The 22,637-nt window shown below is 35.4% G+C and overlaps 1 protein-coding gene and 1 long non-coding RNA gene across 7 annotated transcripts in view; one reads left to right on the top strand and one right to left on the bottom strand.

The window, feature by feature from the left end:
* Nucleotides 1-22,637, top strand: part of LOC147909275 (uncharacterized) — a 308,493-nt gene that overhangs the window by 261,128 nt on the left and 24,728 nt on the right. The window lies entirely within an intron of this gene.
* LOC105153914 (Transcriptional-regulating factor 1) overlaps nucleotides 1-22,637 on the bottom strand; it is a 432,031-nt gene that overhangs the window by 255,067 nt on the left and 154,327 nt on the right. The window contains exon 1 of one of the 6 annotated variants that reach the window (XM_087407005.1): nucleotides 12,864-13,561. The exons of the other annotated variants lie outside the window; for them this stretch is intronic. The gene's annotated coding sequence lies outside the window, so the exon portion shown is untranslated. Of the gene's footprint in view, nucleotides 1-12,863; nucleotides 13,562-22,637 lie in introns of those variants that run through there. 6 annotated transcript variants of the gene reach the window in all.

The raw sequence follows: 22,637 nt of genomic DNA on the forward strand, positions 1-22,637 counted from the left end.
TCAATATTACTGTGAATCAAATATTTAAATAAAATATTTATGTTTTACCTTTTCTTATTTTTTATAAATAATGCTCTTGAAAAAGCTATTTAGAATATCTTTCTCTGATCACCTTTACTAAGCTTCTATCTTTCCTTTAAATCTAAAGATAACGTAAATTTAAATTTATTCCTTGTGACTCAATATATGTATATTCCCGTATTAATATAATTTAATGTTTTAGAAATGCTTTTATAAAAAGAACAATCGTAGCGACATACTCGTATAGTATGTAAATATTATTAAAATATATATATATATATATGTATATATTGCTACAATTTTTCTCTTTATAAGAACATATTAAATGTTGAAGGGAATCTTAATGGGTCAAGCTAAAATAAATGTAAAGATAAGTTACTTTTAGATACAAAGAAGAGATAGAAGTTTAATAAAAGTAATGATGTTCTGAAACAGTTTTCTGAAGAGCATTTATAAAAAGAAAAAAAATACAAATATGCAATATTAAATATTACTCTAAATTAAATATTTCTTTCCTAATTAAATATCAAAATACAGTCACAAATTTACGCGAACGTAATAAACTAAAATTATGTAACATATTTTAATTTTCAATATATCTCACTGATATGTTTGCACAATACTCACTGCACCTTGTATATTTATTGTAAATAATTTGTAAACATAATAATTCTTCACTAAATTTTAATTTAAAAAATTAAAATTAAGAACAGTACACTATAATATAATTTAACAATAAAAGGTCAGCACATAAGGGAAAAGTTTGCATTTGTCAATATTTCGCGAAACAATATAATAATTAAATTCTATGGACAGCGTCAAGCCAGTTCAAAGTACGCTATGCCATTCCATGATGAAAAAGGGTTTCCGCACTGAAAGAAAAAATTGGTTGCTGCAACAATTTAGATAATAAAATATGGCATAGCATTTTTAATCTGCAGAAACCAGTTTTTAGTAGCAGCAAATTAAAAATGCTATGCCATATTTTACTATCTAAATTGTTAAAGCAATCAATTTTTGTCTTTTGGTGTGCTTTTATCCGACCAGATAGTAAGTAGCAAGTAGTTATGGCGTCGTTGAGCGCGATAAATTCTAGAAACGATGGTCAGCTTTCGGCCTTCGCGGAACATCCAAACGGGGTCAGGAAAAGACTTTGCTAACGTCACCAATGCGCGAGCGACACGTATCCTCGTGATAACTACGCGATGGAATGTTCTCTTAAATTTCCCAGGTGGATCCAAGCGTACTTGCTTTCGCGACGTCTTTATACTCTCTACTCGTAACCGGCGAACACCTCTATGCCCCCATTCAACCATTCTCGCAAGGAGCCCAGCAGTCCTTCGAGGATAAGCGAATATCGAGGATGTTACACGAAAGCACTTTCTTCCGTGTTCGAAGTAGTATTTGTGAATGTAACTGCATATACCCAGCTGGCCTAGGATTTTTCAAAACGATTTTCTGCGAGATTTTGCCCGAAGGTCAAATACCGTGAACGCTTGCACGCAAAGCAAAATGGAATGCGTAGCGGCGGAAAAACATACACAACTCGTTTTCTATTATTACGAGAAATGACAAAGACACACGCGATAACGTCGCTGTTTCATCTTCAGCGATGATATTGTTAGCAGCATGACGCAAGGATTGGCTTCACATTCTCGGCTTGTAAATTAGTCGTGGACTGCACTTCAACATTTATGGGACGTGAAATGGACTGTCAAGTAACTTATACACAGATTGACAATTGTGAAATATTTTCATTACTCTGTATCGCACATTCTTAGAACTTGGTACATGTCCTTTGATGACGAACACATTATTCTAGTATTGTGTTATTTTGGAATTAATAGTCCATGAAATCAAAATTAAAGTAAAATTTATGAGTCTCAGCTGTCACGTGGATGCAATATTTCACATTAATTCCTAACAACTACTCCTTGGAACTGGCAATAACAACAAAAGGTAAAAAAAAAATAAGAAATAGCGTCACGCGATATAATTCAGTAAAAATATGAACCGTGTAATCTCATAAAGATGATAAATGTACATAAACACAAATGATTGATGTCTGACGTCCGAAGAAATTAAGTAAATGTTACTGTACCGTCGACAACATAATTTCGATTGTAATATACGAACGAGACAACTGTATGACAGAAAGTTTCGCTCAATCCTTTTCACAGAAAAATACAGAACAACGCGAGCATGCATAAGAGTTGTGACACGTGGAGGCAGCGAAAGCACGCTAAACCTCATTACGAGTTGTGACATACGACAGGGACGAGTCTCGCACCTCTTAGTCGGCGCGCGCGAAAAATGATAAAAAGCGTGGAGTGGACAGGAAAAAAAATAATGAAGTTTATATTGCCAGGGAGGAGGGTAGGTGAAACGGGAGAGAGGAGGGCACATGGTGACTCCCAGTGATATTTATATAAATACTGGAACGTCGCCAAAATCCTAGACCTCTCTTTCCTTCTCTTTTCTCGTCCCGCTTTCCGTCTCGCTTCTTCCTCCTTCAATCATTCGGCGTCTCATTCCCATCTCTTATCTTTCTCTATCTATCTATTTACTTTTCTCTTCCTCTGTTCCTTTTGCTAGAACCAAAAGTGCCCGTAGAAAAGTGGATATTCAGTCTTGGCTTTCGCGCGGCAACTCCAGCAAGTACTTCTGCAGCTTTATTTGTCAACTACTTCGGATACCCGGCGAACATACCAACTGAAATTAAAGGTCCCTGCGGGTAATGGCTAAAATCGTTGTCCACGACTATTACTGCTCTGTTACTGGCATCGACTAACTGCATACACAGCAATGAATTTCAAACTTTTCTCATCTCCTTATGAGCGAAGTACGAAAAGGACAAGAATGTTTACACGTGTATTTTCTTATTACAATATTACAACAGAATGTAATATATCTTCAATTCTTACTTTATTCAGACTTATACAACCAAACAAATTTTTTAACTTGCTATCTAACCTAATTACAACGAATAAAAGAACTGGATTAGAGACGTATTGAATTTCGCGTTAAATAATCGTTATATAAAATAGTTACTTATAGTTGCAAGAAAAATTCATATTACAAGAAAAAAATATATTTCGCTACTTTTTAGTTGAATTATATTATCATGCAAAAATATGCATACTGAAATAACTTATGAAAATTATAAATCTAAAACTCGGTTCAGAGTTTTACGTCATTCGCATACTTCCTGTGTAAGCTCACAAAAATCAATTTTATAAATGCTCAACTAAACTCCAATTTACATGCTTCTGAATGGGCGAGTATCATATAGTGGCAATACCGTAAGATCACTCGAGCCATAAGAATCGATACACGATGCATCGGATATCCAATTGACCACGAAGATTCCGAAGCAATGACTATAGCTTGCAAGGTTTTCTTCAGTGGTTATCGTGAAAGGTCTTAAAGCCGAACAGCCGAGCGATCGACATGGCCAACGTATTTCGATTTTATCGGGCTTTTCTCTTGTTCTCCGGCATCGTTGCCCGAAGCCATTGCTAAGTCTTTGATTTTCAGACATCTGCTTCCAGCTATCATGTTCATAGAAAGTGCAGAATAACTATCGAAATCGGTAGAAAACATGTTTCTTTCGAGCATTTGAATTTAATGGCAGCAATTTTCAAATAAACCAACTCATCACGCTAATCATCCATTAATCATCCATTAATCCTTTTTTTATTAATTTCGAAATATATTTTGAGTTCAATACATTTTGATTTAATTTAAAAAAAATTATCAACGTGATATGCATATACAACATTCTTTTCTCCAAATAAATTTAAATAAATCAAATTTTTTTTAATTTAAATTTTTAGAATTTCTTTTCAAATTCCTTCAAAAGGAAGACTATAAAATATTACATCGTTAAATTTTGAGAAATTGCATCATTTTACAAACATTTTCTTTCAACAACAATAAACATCGAATTCTCGAGTTGCACTTCAAAATCAACTTGACTCCAACGTGAAAATATAAAGATATCATATCGTCATGAAGGAAGATCGCACGGTATCTGACGATTAAAGGAGTCATTAAAGTAAAGATACCCTGTGGACGTCTGAAGTGATCGTCGTCAGGCGGTGCAGTGATAACCGTAAAAGAATACGAGGAGCATTAAGAGAAAGAAGCCGCGTCATCTTGCACGCACGATCGCCTCCTAACGACCACAACACTGTTGCACCGAAGGACAAAAATGCAACCCGCCGTTTGTGTCCCGTCCCTCTAGGGCCTTCATGACATTTAAATGACCGTTTTATATCTCGTTACCTCTTTACATGCCCGCCTTCCTGCGCGTCATTACTTTTAAGATACATGTTTATTCTTCCCGGATTCATCCATTAGCATGAGCGATATTTCAAAGCACACCTTCGTATTTTTTGTGACAAGGATGTAAAAATGAAAAATGCGAGTGAACAATAGAAGTCCCAAGATATTTATTTATAGTGGATCAGAACAAAAGTTCGCGCTACTTCATTTGTATCTACGTATTTAAAAAATAATTTAGCAATTTTGTTTTTTAAATTCAATAGAGCAAAGTTCCAGTTTTTAAAATCTATTGTTCTAATTGCGATACAATAATTGTTAACAGAGTTATAAACAATCCGAGTCCAAATGCTTCTTTTATTTAATCCATTATAATTCAGCAACACAAAATATCTTAGAAACATTTTAAAAAACTAATTTCGTAGAAAAAATTTCAAGTTTTCACGTTAAAAAGTCGAAAATTTTCCCTTTTGTTCAATTCGTAATTTTCTATGTATAAAAATTATCAAACTCACAAAAACTCAAAAAATATGATATTCCAAAAATAGAAATTTTAGACTTGAAACCTTTTTCAAATTTAAATTTCCTTCATTTTTAACGAAGTTATAGCTGCTTGAATTTTGTAATTCGTAACACTACTACTGAAACTTCTGTTCCAGCCAATATATGACATAAAATAAATAACATGATACAAAGAAAATCGCACCTGATAAATTATTCCAAATTTATTATCGTTAATGAATCAATAATACGTATAATGCGAATATTAGGAACAAAATTTCTTCATAAGTCGGTTATTGCTATCTTAAGGTGCCCTATTCGTGATGTAAATGATATTTAAATTCTAACCTTTGCACACTCCAAATGCCGACGAGATACTATTGTGTAGGGCGTGTTGATGTCGATATAAAAGCGTCCTCGAGGCGAGCACGCGCGACTAACTCAGAAAATGGAATCGCACAAAGCGCCGGTCAGATAGCCTAATGAATTCAGTATGCGACACGAGAACGTCTCGAGGACTTCGTGGTTTGCCAACAAATGTTTGCCGTCTCAAAATCGCGAATGCGAAACATCGTATGACCAATATGTTCCGTCTCTCCTTCAAATAAGCTCACTAATTGCAACTGATGCTTCTAATCAACAACAATTAGCATCTTCCCGGAAGAATATCCCGACGACAAAACATATAAGAAAAGAGAGAATGTAAATATTTAAAGAGATTAATTCTAGAAATAATTTAATTCTATGTGATAAAAATAATTAAAAAATTTTATAATAACATTAAAATTATTATTATTAATTTGTAAAAAGCATAAAATTTAAAATTCGACATTTAAACTTATGCGACTAGAACGTTTTTCTTCATGTACACATAATCAAGTTTATATAAATCTATGTCAATTTTTTCTTAATTTCCAAACACGAAACTTGACAACGCCATTACGAACACAAAACAACAGGTCAACCTTATCGACGATGTTCGGAATGCCATAACAGACGGAGAGTAAATTGAGAGGCGCAAAAATATCCAGAACGAAGACAGGAGGCGAGAACGAGGAACAGCTGTCGGTTTGGCCCCAATGTAGCCACGATGACGTTTACGTGCGTGTCAGTCGCGTGTCTCATTCAGCACGATGGCCCTTTTTTCCGAAATTGACCGGGAATGGATGTGAAAAAAACAAAAAAAAAACGAACATCCTGCGCGCCGGCAATCTTCGTGTATGCAGCCATAGCGAATTTTTAACAGAATTTTCAACAGGCATCGCGATCGACCAGTCTAATGTGAAATTCTTTAATATAATTACAGCAATTTGTCATAAATTTTTTATCCTAAAATTCCATAACTTTTCCCTAACTCCCGGCAAAATTTCATAGTTTTCCCTGACTTTCAATAATATTTTAAAATTTTTTATATCTTTTTTATAATTTTTTATATTTTTTTTCACTTCGATTTGGAAATTGTTAAATATTTTGTTAAAAGACCAATTTAACATAGCAATATAAATTATTATTAATTATTATATTGTTGCTGACACTACTTGCATTTTTAAGTTGTGCACTAAGTTGATAATATTCGAAAACCGCGTAGGTAAATATAATGTACGTAAATTAAACTTTTTTAAAGCCAAGAATTTTAATTTTATAGATAGTTTTACAAAAGTCTTTGAGTTTCTTGACACACCATTTTCAATTTACCCTGACAATTCCCTTTCTCTGATTTCCAGTTTTTATTACAATCTTGTAATGAAAGATTTATGTTAAAAAAAGATGTTAATTAAGTTACAGAATGTTAACAATAGACAAATAGGCATTACCGAAATATTCTGCGGTTTCAATCATGCGTGCAAACGTTGCTTTCGACACGAGAATTCAGTTTCCTGAATCCTGAAAAAGTTTACTCCATCGAGCTTGCAGGCAATTTCACGATCCGGATCTCGCGTGCAGCAAAAATCGTTTATCCGACTCTTTTCTTTTCTCTTTCTTTCTTTTCTTTTTTTTTTTTTGTTATCAAAGTCAGCACCTAGTCGCCGGCTTTTCCACGGTGCAGCAAGTTCGTAACGAGTTCCATCGATTTCCTCCCGCAAGCAATGTATTGAAATAAACCAAAGGAACGCGAAGAGATATTCCGCGAAGAACGAGAAAAAGAAGAACGGTAGGACTACGTGAGCGAGTGGAAAAGCCGCAATAAACGGAAACTACTGTCCATGCAACCGGAAATAAATCGCGAGTAAGTAACCTGGTGTAACAGAAGAGTAAGCATCGAGAGCGAGTTACGTTTTTCCTTCTGTTTTACTTCCTTAGGCAAACAGAAGATAATTTAATGATATTTCCTTTTATAGCGTAGATGTCTTTGGTATAAATAGAAACATATTTAAGTACATATAAAAATAATTCTATAAAAATAATTCAATAGAAAAAAGAAATAATAAAAATAAAAATACTTTCATAATTGTGTATTTTATGAAATATACATTTCAATGTAGGAAAAGCCTGTTGTCGCATGCGCGCGCGGTCGAGACGTAATATAATATTTTATTTCACGAGTAGACATTCCGTAATATATTCCTCGAAACTGGAACACATTACATTCATACACTGAGAAAAAAATGCTGTTGATTCAATTAAAGTCTACGGATTGTCACTAACATAAGTGAATTGTTAATTCATGTATATTTTTATTGACATAATGGCCTTGATTATTGAAATAATAATTTATGCGAGACTTTAATTAAATCAACAGCATTTTTTTCTCAGTGTAGAAAAACCACCAATATAAAAAAATCAACAAAAATAATTACGTCTGAAATTATAATTATATTTATATATTAGAGTTCGCGGTAGCTTTCGGTTTGCCGATAAAAAGAATCTTGAAGGGAAGGAAAGGCGACGGAAGGTAGGTCGGAAATATCGCAGACCCCTATTTCTCCGGTTACCACGGAAACGGTAGGATACTTTTGATAAGGTGCGACCGTGATCTCGACCCCTCGCGCGCGTTCGGTTTATTCGGGGGAAAAACGGTCGCTGCCTGCGTTCATGCACGAATGATTTATCCGGCAACTATTGTATCTCCTTCTTTGTACGTATCAACTTGAGAGAAAAAAATGAAATTTTTTTGAATTAAAATAATATGTATCACAACGAGAAATATAGGAATATAATAGCGCGAATAAAAATTCTACAATTCTATTGTACGAGTATATTTGCAGAAAAAGAATCTAACAAAGAGATACTTCGCTGATTTAGATCGCAGGGAAATTAGAGGAGATTATCAAATCATCACTCGTATAAAACCGTTTCCCCGAATGGATTTTAGAAACCAAATGATAATTGAAAATTAGAAAATTTTAAAAATATTATAAATTCTTTAGATTAATATATTTTAGATGCCGAATCTTCATCGTAGAAAGTTAGCAGTGTTATCATAAATTTTTTTATATAAGGAGAAAAAACACTTTTTTGTAAGTAAATTTTTTCAATTGAAGTGATATGATAATCATACATATATAGATTTATTAGCTTCTTCTATATAATGTAAAAAAAGAAAAAAAAATAAAAACGTAAACAAAATATAAATTTTTTAATTTTTAAAATATTTTATGATTTTTAATTACTTATTATTCGGCTTTTAGGCATTAAAAAAAACGGCTTTACAGGTATTAATTTAGGAGTCCCATCTAAAATCTCTACAATTAATCAAAATTAGTAAAAAGAAGTGAGTAATCTCTCCTCGTAAACAAAATAAATTTGATAAATTAATTATTAGCTAATTATCGTTGAATTCGTATATGAAAAATAGAATTCGTAATTTTAACAAGTCGACCTATAATTAAATCGAAATCAGACAAACCGATTTCACATTGTTACAAAATAGTAGCCAAACAATCGTACTGTGTGCCAAGACGAATATAAATTTCCCGTCAAGATGCCCCATCACTATGTGATAATTAATAGCATTAAATGTCTCATGTTTCTCATATTTTAATGAATTGCATCAGCCTCTTCAAACAAAAAAATTAATGTTACTTTGTAACTTAAAAATAAAGGAAAAAAATTCGTTATATGTATGTAGGACATTCATTCCTTCATTCGTTCCTTTATTTTTCAAATCACAGAAGAACATCGATTATTTTTGTTAGTTGTTGAGATATTATCAATCTCATCGAGCAGTGTTCGTGCAAAGAAGAAATATCGATCGGAACATCATCGGAACTAAAACGATTCTCACGGACTGGCGGCAACATGTAATCCACATTTGTTCATTTCGCTCGTCTATATGTATCGAGTAATTATTTTAAAACGGAGTAGATATAAGAGCGTCAACGTATCGATAAAAAAATACACATTGCTAAGATAAGAATGCAACAAATGTGACATTTCGACATGCGGTATGGATGCTCTTATGTCTCCGGGGATGGTCCGCTGATTTCGAACGGCTGTGGCTGCGGGATACACAATGTAAGTTATTCTATTTATACGGTTGCACGGTCACGGGGAGAACGAAAGAAAGAGAAAGAGAGAGGGGGAAAAGAGAGAAAGAACGAGAGACTGGTTTCGCAACACGGTCTCGTCAACGTCGCGTTTTACGCGCCGCGAAGTTAAAACGGAGCGCAGTATTTTGAGGACTCGTCAAACGTAACGTAATGTGCGCGTGCTTGATCGTGATTTATTTCTAGCAGCCTGCTCGTTATCGGAAGATCGAGGTCTTCACGAAGAAATTAATTTCGTGACGAACACATCTAAAATTATTACAAATTCTTAATGTTTCTCTAATCTCCTAAAAAGGTTAAACGATTTATACATTCATGGAAAGGATTTTGACGAAGTATATCCAACACAAATAATAACTAATACAAATCTATATCAGTATAACTAATACAAATCTGAAAATAATTTTGTATGTAAGACGCTCAAGCTGCAGATTGCTAGAACGTCAAGTTTTGCTCAACATATTTGAGATTCCTATAATATAATTAGTTCGATCCAACCAAATTATTTTTCTGTATTTGATTAAATTTTTAGATATGTCAACAAAATCGTTTTTCCTACGTTGATGATCGTATTACTTTCATATAACAGAATATGTAAAAATTAACGTAACACAGATTTATAATTAGATTTAAATTTAACTTTTATATTATTATTACAATTCAGAAATTCAGACACGTTGTTCACGCAATACTAATTGCAAGTTCCTTTATGCAGTTAAATAGAAGATATAAGCATTGTCTCCCATAAGGGTGTAAAAGCGCGGCGCAAATGTCTAAGATTTAATTAAAACCCACAGAATCGGGGAAACGATCTCACCATCCTAAACGAGGCGGAACGTCGTGAACGATCGTGCAAGAACGCGCGAGTAACGTCTCATTGGGCACAGATTGACCTAATTACCGAAAGGAAACGTCTGGCGCGCACGAGTCACCTAGTTGGTGCATTTGGTGCGTTGCCTGCTTTCTGAAAATTGTCTTCCATTCATAGATTCTTATGACACGAAGAAAATTTAAAGCTGCGATAGTCTGCCATGATCTGCAGAAATATCACTGAGTATAATGGCCATTAAACGTGTTTTAAATCTATCTTTTTATTTGTACGATTCATTCTTTCTCTGATAACTTTTTTCGTTTTATAATTCTAGTTACAAATTTTGAAAAATATTAATAGTATGAAATAACTTTTTTTTAAAGAATATATTAGGTGTAATAAAAAGAAATCCATCTATTGGAAAAATAATGGATTTCTTTTTACTACACCTAATATTTTCAACACATATCCATCTTATAAAATTTTTGTTAAAGTTTACTTGAAATCTTGAAAGAAACTATTGACGAAAAAATCGTATATCAATATTACAGAAAAAAGGAATATATGTACTTTTATCGAACTAGAAATATATCGGGCTAACATATAATACGCATTGCTTTTATCGACTATCTATTAATACCGCCATTGTCTTTTGTACATTTATAAAACATTCATGATACGAACATTTGTCAAACCATAGAAGCAGTCATTGAAATTCTGGTTGCGTCACATATTGATTATAGTAAAGCCAAAAATTTTACAGAAAATTTGCAACACTGTCAAATTCATAATGTCACATACAAAATTTGAGTTATTTTTAATCGTTCCTAAAAATCCCCCCTCCTACGTCTATTCAATATATCGTTAATTTAATTGAAACAATGCAGCTGAAATTTAATTCAAGAAATGTATTAATTTGATTCAAATTTGATTTATTATATTTACTACATGCATACGTAATATAAACGCTATTTATTTTATAAACAAAATAATTCAATCACAGAAATGAGTTCATTAGATGTTATTTTTTTAATCAGATGGTTTTGAATGAAAATAATACATTTTGACACATTTGAAAGTTAAAAATAACCTTAAAAAAAATAAAACAAAATATAATCTTTAAATTGGTTTCTCTTAATATAATTCTCTTAATTTAATAGTGCATACCGAATGCAATTGCAAATAAAATCTGCTGTTGCGGATGAATAACATAATAATCAATTAACTAGTTTCAAATTAGAAACATTTAAACTACTAAATTAACACGACAAAAATTAAAAACATTCAATGCGTTTAATTGCGCTATCGAATAAACGTATACAAAAAATGAAATGATAGGCATAATAAAAACATGGCAAGTTTTTATAATAAAATATAAAATGCATAAATATATAATTTCTTCTTCTTTGCAACATCTATATCTATTTGAGACGTGATGGATGTCCCCACATTTTAAATACGGTGTTCAATGTCCAATCAAAACAAAATAAAGTTCGTACACGTGCTATCGGCACATCGCCAAATCGACATATATCTCTTTCGCTGACAAAAGAAACAACAATAATGATGCGACACATGCGACCGAACGTCTGGAAAATTTATGATCTATTGCAATCTTATCTATTAGTAGATTTTGATCATACTTTGATGCAAAATGTCAATGAAAAAGTTACTTTAAAAGATATTTAAAAAATATACTATCCATTTCTAAAATAAATTTTAAAATATAATTGTATTGTGCTTTTTTATTAATTTAATTATTGCAAAAAATATTTTTCTTAATTTAAATTATGTCCTACAAAGGACCTTATGATGTTCAATTTCAAATAAATAGAGACAGAGATGTGTATACAAATTCACATAGAAATAATTAAGCACTAATTGTAGAGATTCGCTTTGACCGATTATAGGAATTCTTTATAGTTAATTAATTATATTAATTTTAATCATGTCTGCATAAATTTTTCTGATAAATTTTCTTATCATGATATAAAAATTACGAATTATAAATATTTATACATATTAGCGGAAATATCAACTGGAATATCCATTTGAGACGCATTATCACGTTTCACGTTTACAGTGAGAATTGCATATTTTCACGAGGCCGTTTCGCAATGAGAGCGGCAAGCGTGTAAATGTCTCGCAAACTGGAGAGACTTCATTCCCACCGTAAAGCACGGTTTTATTTGTATAGCCGTTTTCCAGTTGAACGTAGCGGTGCGCAGCAGTTTGTCAATACGATTATATGACAGATTTATCTGCAATAAAATGCACGTGAGTATACGACGGCATCATCGAAATATTCTACGGCCATCTCCGTTTAGTCTCACAAATACTCAAACTTGATCCATACAAAAATCAACAAGAGAGAGGTTGGTTATGAATACAAACCTATTTTTTCTCATTGTGGATTTAATGCCCAACTATCCAAATACCGAACAGATATCCCGCTCGTTTTTCATGATCAAACATCATTAAATATAGATACGATTCATGATGGCAATTATGCGAGCGTAAACAAGTTCGCGCTGCCATGAATCATCATTTCAAACGCAAAAACTTGTTTTGCGTAACGTGTATAATACGCTTATAATGATACGTGAATCAAGTAAAATATAAAAAAATAAAAGCGAAAATAGAAGAAAAACAAAACATGTCATGCACGAACGTGATGATCGTTTACTCTCGCGCGAAAAGAGAATGATTTACTTTCATGGCACGATGCTGCCAAATTTTCTAAGTACGAGATCACTCACATCATCTTCCTTCGTCACAACGATCTTTCTTCACTTCTGACGATCCTCCTTCCCTCCTGCTTCTCCCGTTACGACACGAGCTGCGGCACAGCACAATCGCGAAGAGGAGCGACAGGAATCGCGCGCGAACACAGCTTCGGCACTGGCTCCTCTCGAGAAATAACAGCCGGCGATGTGCTTGAATCACCGATCGATGGAGGTCGCGATCCTCCGATCGACTCCTCTACTCTCTCACACTCTAATCGCGGGTGAACGCGCCCCGTTATGGCGCCACGTTCGGTGATTAACGACGGTGCAACAACCACCGCGACGTGACACGCGCGTACGAATTTCCATCGCTCTCGAGTTTCGCGTGGCGCGAACCAACCAGCGGCACGGCCGAGAGCCAATTCTCACCAGACGGGAGCACTGCGCACGCGACGAGATCGACGCCGAAGCACGATAACGAATATGATGACGACAACGATGACGGCGACGAGTACGTCGACGACGACACAACAACCGGCACGCGAGAGGACCCTCTTCCGTCGCGCACGATTCGCCACCACCGACGACGGAGAGAGAGAGAGAGAGAGGACGACGCGACGTTCTCGTGGATGTCGCAAGCGCCGTCGCACGGCCAGTCGACGAACCGTCGAGGGAGAACGAGCGAGAACGACTGACGAGACCAGTGGAAACAGAGAGCGGTGCACCGGCGCGCGTCCCGCGTCTAGTGGAGTAGAGCGATGAGCGGCGCGGCGCGGCGCGGCGCGGCGCGACGCAAAGCGACGCAAAGCGAAGCGCCCAGTAGAAACGGAAAGCGACGCGGGGTGGACAGTGGAAACGGACACAGCGCGAACTGCAGACGCGGGGCGGCGCAATGTTTTGGCGTACGCGCCGCGTTCTCCGTTCTTGAAAGAACATCAACGGAGACGGAAAGAGTAACATCGACGGCGTGCGCAAAACGGAAACGCACTCGAAACGACCGAACGATATAATGAATGAAATCTATATGTGACAAAACGAATAGATTTTCGCGTCCTTCCTTTTCAGTCGCTTTCCGCGCGCTGCATCGCGGCGCTCTCGACGTCGAGACGCCCATCACTTATGATGTTCAACCACCCCCCCCCCCCCCGTTTGTCTCGCGTCCTTCCGTTACTACTGTACCAGGGGGAGGCGTTCCGATGTCGCGCGCACACGCGCGTGCTCGTTTCTCCTCTTTTTCCTCTCTCCGTATTTTCCTTGCACCTACCATCCTACCTTTTTACCGCTTTCCTTCTTGCGTCATTTGAATCCGTCTGTGTACAGGGTGAAACATTTATCTTAGCCGTTTTGAATAACTCCACGGCGACATTGCCGCGTGGCGAAATTGACGTAGGTATGTGTATATTGATATCGGACGAACGTAATGAATATTTCGGATGATGTATCTTTGGAGAAAGACGTATCCGTGAAGGAAAGTATAATAAATATTATTAAAATCTATAAAGAGATACAGTAAACAATGATAAACGTATTTCTGCTTCTCATAATATTATGAAATAAACGTTACGTTTATTAAACTCGAGAAAATTAACTTAAGAGAAATCGTAAATTCCATCAATGTCGAAAAGATGAATGGTAACTTCATAAAATATCGCGTTGTAACATGATATTCGTTCTGTCGAGGCGAAATGACTCGTGGATGGATCGAGGAAAAACAAACGATTCTTTTTTTAAGATCTCCCAGAACAGAGAGCCTCGAGATGTATCTCCGATATATGAGCCCGGTACGAGGAGAAGCGTGGACAGGCTTACTCCCGAAGTACAAATGTTATTGTTCGATCCGCTACTGGTGTAGTATTTCCTCGCGGTGCCTAATGCAAACGTTTGTTTTCGCAATCCGCGAGATGCGTAATCACGCGTTTCGGGCAAAAGAGGTGGGATCTAGCAGAGCCGAAAGCAAACGCTAAGACGAAAGAGAGAAAAAGAGAGGCAGCACGCAAAGTCATAATCTTGAGTTCGCGTATTTCTCGATCCCGTAGATAACGCCAGAAACCCAAGGGACTGGTAACGTGTACGAGAATTCGATTAAGCTCCCGTATGTACGAAAAAATATACAATAAAATATTGTAAAACCACGAAATTGTCGATGTGCTGAAGAATATTTGGAAAAATAGTAAGAATATAAATCTGTTGATTTGTTCATTTTTAAGAACTTAAAACGGTATTCATAGTTCGTTCTTATTTTAAGACCGTCTTAAGTAATGTTTTAAGATGTTAATACGGTTATCTGATTGGCTCGTGATATCTTAAGACTGTACTTAAGACGGTCTTAAATATAAGATCCGACTATGAATGCCAGCCTTAATGTTTATTACGTAAACAGGGCGTTGCCTGATTGATGATGAAATTTGCGACTCAAAATAATATAGTAAAAAAGTTCTCAGAAAATTAAGTAAAAATGTCATTTGAAAATTATATTAAACAATAATGCTTTAGATAATAAGGGTTTAAATACGGCTAATTACAAGCTATATGTATTTACACAGCCACTTGCGCGTGCGATAGTATTAATGCTAGTATTAGACGCTAATAAGCTCATTAATACTTACAACTATGACTATCTAAACGTAATCTGTAACTGGCCATATTTAAACCGTTATATCTCAGAAACTACTGCTTACAATGTAAATTTACAAATAACTTTTTTATTTAATTTTTCGAAAACGTATCTTGCTATAGTATTTTGAATCGTGAATTTTGGGACATGCTTTTATCTTACATTATATCTAGAGAGAGTTTTCTCTTAATTTTATTACGGAAATTAGATTGCAGATACTATGTGTGCATATACGATGGAGATATGGTCTATTTTCGAACGACGCAAGATCGAGGTAGCGCAAACCGCGAATTGATGACGGTTAAGTGCATTAACTGAGAAAATTGCGATCCCGAGTCATAGAAAGCAAAAGATCGACCACGGTAATCATAAATCGCAAAAGTTGCTTTGCAAAAATCGCATCTTGTTTTATTTTAAATTAAACGGTATATAAATAAAAAATAAGTTTTCAATTTTGCTATACTCAATCTATATCTAAATGTACATGGACCTGATTCTTATTCTAATTATTTTAAAATTAGATTGTATCTCTTTTGCTTCCACTTCTGTTCAAATGTATATCATATATATAAATGTATACGACGTAAATGTAAATATTTCAAGTGTATTGAGTTTAAGTCGGTGAATTTGCCAAGCCTGAATAATTATGCGATTCAGCTATTCCCCCTACAGAAAATCAAGTCTTTTTACTCAGTTTAAATAATAATGAGCTCTCTCTTCTTTTTTCGCAAAATTCGCGACGCATGGAACTCGAAAATTTAGAGCTCTCTTTCTCTAATAGATTTACGAAGCGAAGAGAGAACGCGAGGAAAGACCTCTATTTGTCTCGTTCGCTTAATTAGCACTCGCTAAACTAAATAAAGTCCCGGGATTTATTAGACACGTGTGCCATACTAGAACTGGATACTCGATCTTACGGAGAGGAATACGAACGTATGTCTCAAGTTGATATGTATTCAGCGAAATATTCGTCATATCGAAACTTTTGCATTTGAGCACAAGAAATCGATTTCAGGAAATTTATTTTCTATTAGTGATATATAGACTTTAATTTTTATTTACTTTAATTCTATTTTCTTTAATTTCTTTATTAATTCTAAATACCTTTTACTTCAATGAAAATCTCTTGCGATGCTCTTTAAAATAGAAAAATTTAGTTTCAAATATTAAAGAAATTGATTCTAATTTTATCTTACGCTGACAATTGCGCAACACGGCCTTGACCTCTAAAGACAATTCTACGCTGAGAAAAATAGTCTGGTTGGGTTAAATAATAATTCTGATGGAAAATGGATGAATCAGAATTTTCTGGTTAAATCTGCTAGAATTCTAGTTGAATTAACTAAAATTCTGATTGATATAATTATTCTGGTAAAAATAAGAACTCTAGTAGATTTTACCAGAAATATTGTATTAACCAGAATTCCGGTTATCTCAACTAGAATTCTAATAAATTTAATCAGAAAATTCCGATTCGTCCGTTATCAACCAAAAATTTTTTTCAGTATAAGATATTTGTATCAGTAGACGCGATTCTCTATCCTATGTTTTGATTACTAAGAAAGCGAGCGCATTATTGTTATTAAGTACGTGTGCAAACAAATTGGTTTCTCTATCTCTACATCTCGTATGCTGTAACGTCATTGTCACATATTTAAACGTCTGCGTATACACGTCGTAATTTACTTGTACGTAACTAAGTCACGACATCTCAGAATATTCTGCGCTGTAGTAATAGCTTAAATATACGATCCAGTATTTGCAGATAAGTATTGGCTACAATGGCTACATTTAAATAGAAACTATGTGGCACGATTATAATAATAATGTTACAGCTCTTATAATTCTTAATGCGCAGATTAATTATGAGGCAAATGTTAGAAAAGGGATACTTTAATCTCTCGCAAAATATGAATAAAGTAGCTTAAGTTCACAGATTACATAACACAATACATTAGCGGCAGACTTTCTTATGCTCGTCATCGCACAGAGTGCATAATCCTCGATGCAACTACTCGGGAAATTTTTAACGAATTTTTTCTGAAGACTCTATACTTATTTATTCATATCTTGATCTTTTTCCGTGTATAAGGCAATAAATTTACTTGAAAGCAGTACATTTCGTAAGCCATAAACATTGCCTTTTTCCATTCAGACGACGCGTGTGATGTGCTTTGAAAAAAAAGGGAACGGATTTAATTAAAATATTCCAAGCGCTTTTCATGCCAGCACGAAATACGCTTTGCACGCTAGATAAAGATATTTTCCCTCTGAGTACAATGCACAATCCGAGAGAGCCTCGCCGAGATAAATTCTAACCATCTTTTCGCGTAAAAACGCACCCATTACGCACGCAAAACGATAGATATTTCGCGCTCGCTCTCTTCCGTGATTCGCGATTACTTATAGATACGACCATTACATTGACGTCATCGCGAAGAGAAAAGATCGAGCGACGATGATAAAAACAACACTCGGCGCCTATTTATTGCTTGAAGAAACGTCATAACATCGAGACGTCGTCACGCATTTTTGGCAGTGGATCAACTAACGATGAAACGAGTGCGATCTGCTCTACGCTCTATAGCCTCGGCTCTACCGTTTCATTCATCATGGTTCATTTGATTAAGCCCACGCGGCTTATGGCTGCGCTCTGCGTGAATCGTGTGCACCACGGCCATGGAATGCTTCCAAAAGCCATTCGGAACATAACAGAGATCGAAAAGAGCTTATCGGCCGTTTACCAGAAATTTTCGCTGACGTACATTCGCGGTAGATTTCGCGAAATCGTTCCACAGCGCACGTGCACGTCGTCGTTGCGGCCTACGCTAATGAGCATTCCGACATTATCCCCACTCACCTCAAATCGAGAGCGTGATATGCATTAAGAACAATGCGACGTACGCACAAGATACTTTCGTAACTTTCGTGTTGTTGGAAGATTACCACAAAATCTTTCCACGACGTAATTAAATTAATAAATTTGCACGTCAGATTCTCCTTAAACATACGTATTTTTATATTTCATTAAGAAATATGGCTAGTAAATTATGATAATAATTAACAAACCTTTCCTTTTGTAACACAAAAATTTCCATTTTTTAATAGCAATCGACTAATATAAGGGAGTTTACGTATATCGTTTAAATAATATTTAGATTTTCGGTAAAATAATAAATTTAATAAAATATAAACTTTATACGTTATTTTGCAAAAAATATTTGTCATTTATGTCAGCGATTATAAAACTTTATTACTTCTCGTCCCGCAAATACACATACGCAAAGCCATTTGCACGTTTCATGCTGCAATTTCGTAACTGCGATTAAACACACATGAAGGGGACACGACGTGATGTTAAAGACAGCTTCAGTCCTCCAATTTGCTTGTTATTCGTCACAATTTCGTGAGGATATCGCGCGAATGCCGCGCAATAAGCGCAGTGCAGAGTTTCCCTTTTTTCAAAATCACGTTGACGTTACATCGACGCGAAATCACCTCGCTATCGATCGATTCCTGCTCGTTCTCTCTTTTTTGTTTTATATATATATATATATTTCGAAATGCTCAGTGTAATGCTCGGAGAGCCGATTGCGACAGCGGATGTTGGAGCGCGGGCGCAAAAATAGCTGACAGATAGCCGACTGAATGGTGTTACCGCTGCGGTGGCCCGTAGATTACTGCGCGGACCGGCGAAACTTCGTTTTTGACAGACAGGTCTGTTATTACTGTCACTCCGACTCCCTTCGCAGCCCTGACGGCAGCAACGGCGTTAATCCTTTCGTCACCGTGTCCTGCGCCCTGTCAGTGTCCGTCGAATTACTTTAATGAGGAATTGTGCTCACTGCGTTGAATACCGTCGTTGCCCACCCCCCCCCCCCCCGCCTCGTTTCGTTTCGCACGTCGCGGCAACCCGAGCGATCTCACGTTAACTGTAGTTTAATTAACTTTTTAACGCGTCACGCACCCTGTCCTGTCCGTATTTTTTCGTTGGCATACTTTATGCATACTTCTTTCTGCCGAACGCATGTCACGGCTCTCCTAGGAAACCTCGTAACGTTTGATTTAATGAAGAGTGAAAATATACAATATATTTCTCACATTCAACCGTGTTCCATTTAAGCTTCAATATTTTGGAAATGCAGTAAAAATGTGATGCAAGGATTCAAAAAGAGTATGACTTAATTAAAAGTAATAAATAAAAAAAAAGATTAAAAAAAAGTCAAATTTTTTTCCTGAAAGAAATTGCCCAAGATAATTTATCCATTTGATGATTGTATTATAAATTTAATTTTATCACAGAATCGTCGATGATGTCATTTTGGCTCCGTTAATTTGAATTTTTCCTTTTTTGTATATTATATATAGAATTTAGAATATTGAGAAAATATGTGAATATAATGCAAATAATATCAAAATAATTTATTAACCAAAAACAAGGAAATTATCAAATTGCTACCTTCGACAATTCTACAACAAGATTAGGCGGTTCTAATGTTAAAGCTGTATTTTTTAAGCAGAATCAAGAAAATTTGTCGTGACTGCAAACATATGCAAACAGATTACATTTCATTAACACGGGATATACACGTAATAATTCTTGTTCTGTTACGATTGAGTTACTATATAAATATGGAATTATCGCGTGCAAGTCGAATTTTACGGCCTCCTAAAGCAAGATTTCTCTTTTTTTTTTTCGCTGAATTGTCGGCAGTGCGAATCGAATTAAAATTCCATAGTGTCGTTACAACCCTCGTACAAGAGCGTCCAAAGCAATGCCAGCAAAAGGGGTGAGAATGTACCGTACGGCATTCCACGTGCTTGCGTGACTACGAGAGTTTCAGGGTCGTTTCGAAGGCAAGCTAGCGAGACTGAATTGCTCTTTCTTTCACCCTCGCATTGTTGGTATCGCACTATAGCTGCCATTTACTTTTACTCGCTCAAAAATCCACATTTTATGTCATAACTTAACATGTATTTAAGATTCGGAAAACCAATTTCAATGGATAATACGCATACAAAACATGACCTCAAAATCACTATCAAAATAGATAGAAATGGATTTATATGTTATACATCTTATTGAAAGTGACTTATCAAAAATGTATATGTAAATGTACTTTCAATAAGTTAGTAATAATAGATTTTACATATATATCTTATTATCAATAGCAAGAGAATAACGATGTTTGAATTAGTATCCTAAGTCGATGTCTCTCGATCGCAAAATCAAAGCGCACGAAAGTAACGATGTACGCGGAGAAGTTCGCCGCAGTTCTCAGACATCGTCGTCAATCAAGGAACGAGCGTCGGGCGATTCCTCCATCCAGGAGGAAAGTCTCGGCAAGTTCCGTGGACTCGTTACACGAACAGGGAAGACGAACGGTGCGGTGAGTGTTTGCCTTTCGCGAGTGCGAGGAGAAAGTCCCGGGTAAATTCACCTCCTTTCACCCGCGGGCGGGTCGGTGCACCCGCCGCCACCGCTGCCGCCGTCTAAGAAGGATCGATTCGTCTAAGGGCAACAGCTATCCGTTAACGGGACGGAATAGCCTCCGGGGAGAGATCCTAAACCGTGGAACGACGCACACAACGCGGCCTGTCGACCTCCAAGACACGGCGTGCGAGACGGGCGTCTCGCGCCCACCAACCCTGCTCGAAATTAATGCCTGTCCCTCGCAATAACTTATCCGTCGGCCCAATATATTATAGCACACGGTCATCATCCGCTGAAACGAAAAAAAAAAAATGACCAATAATTTTCTCCTCCGTTATCTCCTATCATGTTACTTTTTTGCATATCGATCTTTAGAATTAAATCCTAGAGTGTGAGCAGTCTTCCCATAAATCCCTCCCACAAATTTTCTATATACTGAATTCTATTCATTATCGTAACTATTATAATTATTATAATTAATTAGTTTCACTTGAAATTAAATAAAAACATAACACTTTTCAAACATGCCATTTTTTATTTCAAACTTTGTCTAATCTACAAGAAAATGCAGCAAGGAAAGGCATGCTGTGCAGCATTAAGTTACGCGCGCTTCTTAACCTCGATCCAGAACACGGAGAAACGCAGGAAAATATTTCAATTAAGTCAACGAATACAAATACTATGGTAATGTTTGCTGTCTGTGTATTTCATACGATCCTTTGCTTTGTTGTTTTTGGCTCTATGAAACAGAATAGCGCTGGCTTTAGTGACGCTCGTTAAAACGCGTCAGTTTGTGCACGTCTCACGTCGACGATTCGTGTATACGACGTTGTTAGTCATCATGCTGTTCGTGGAAGACGATATTTTCGCCTTCTCGAGTTCCCGTCTTTTTTTTTACTAATGCTCAGCTAAGACAAGACATTGTCTCGATGCAACTCCATCACCGTTATGGAAATATCGTCGCATCAAAACTCTACCACGTTACTGAGGCTGTTCTTTCAACGTCGTGAAATATTACAACAATTGATGATATGCGAATCATAAAAAAATGTTGAATACGAAAGCGGTGTTGATCTACTGTATATTTTAATCGATCAAAAAATGTGTCAACTATCTGTCGAAGTGTACCTACTTCATGTTGACTTTACATGGATATTTTACAAAATTTGAAACGAAGTCTTTATTAAAAATCTTGCAGAAAATATAAGAAATCTGCCGAGACATCAATTTAAAAAGTCATACAAGAAATAAATTATATAATTACTGATTTACTTATACTAATATTATTCTTAAATAAAATTGCATTTTAAAGTTCTTCGTGCATCACAAATCGGTCGCATTAGAAAATATCGTTCCTTTATTTCGAAAATAATACAACTCAAGAAAGAGAAATTAAATTTTTTTCAGAAAAAAGAAAAAACTATTTTTAAACTTAACAAAAAATTATCGACTAATTAAATAATATCGGCAAAAAGAAAATACTCTTAATATGATCAAATGTCATTTTTGTTTCGCAATTCTTATAAAACCATCTTTTTTGAATTGTGACGATTTTAATATTCTATAAAATCATAACAAGAATAATTCATAAAAAATTATATAACTCAAAAAATATAACCAATAGTTCATATTTACCTTAATCAACTAAAATGACTAAATTCAAAATAAAACAATTTCTTCTTCAACTTCGATCATCAAACTTACCTTAACTCTAAATGTTCTTTGAAGAAGACTCTCTTTTTTATTTACAAAAACGACT

Source organism: Acromyrmex echinatior, chromosome 6 (assembly GCF_024713525.1).
Source record: "Acromyrmex echinatior isolate Ae372 chromosome 6, ASM2471352v2, whole genome shotgun sequence".
NCBI classification, from domain to species: Eukaryota; Metazoa; Arthropoda; class Insecta; order Hymenoptera; family Formicidae; genus Acromyrmex; species Acromyrmex echinatior.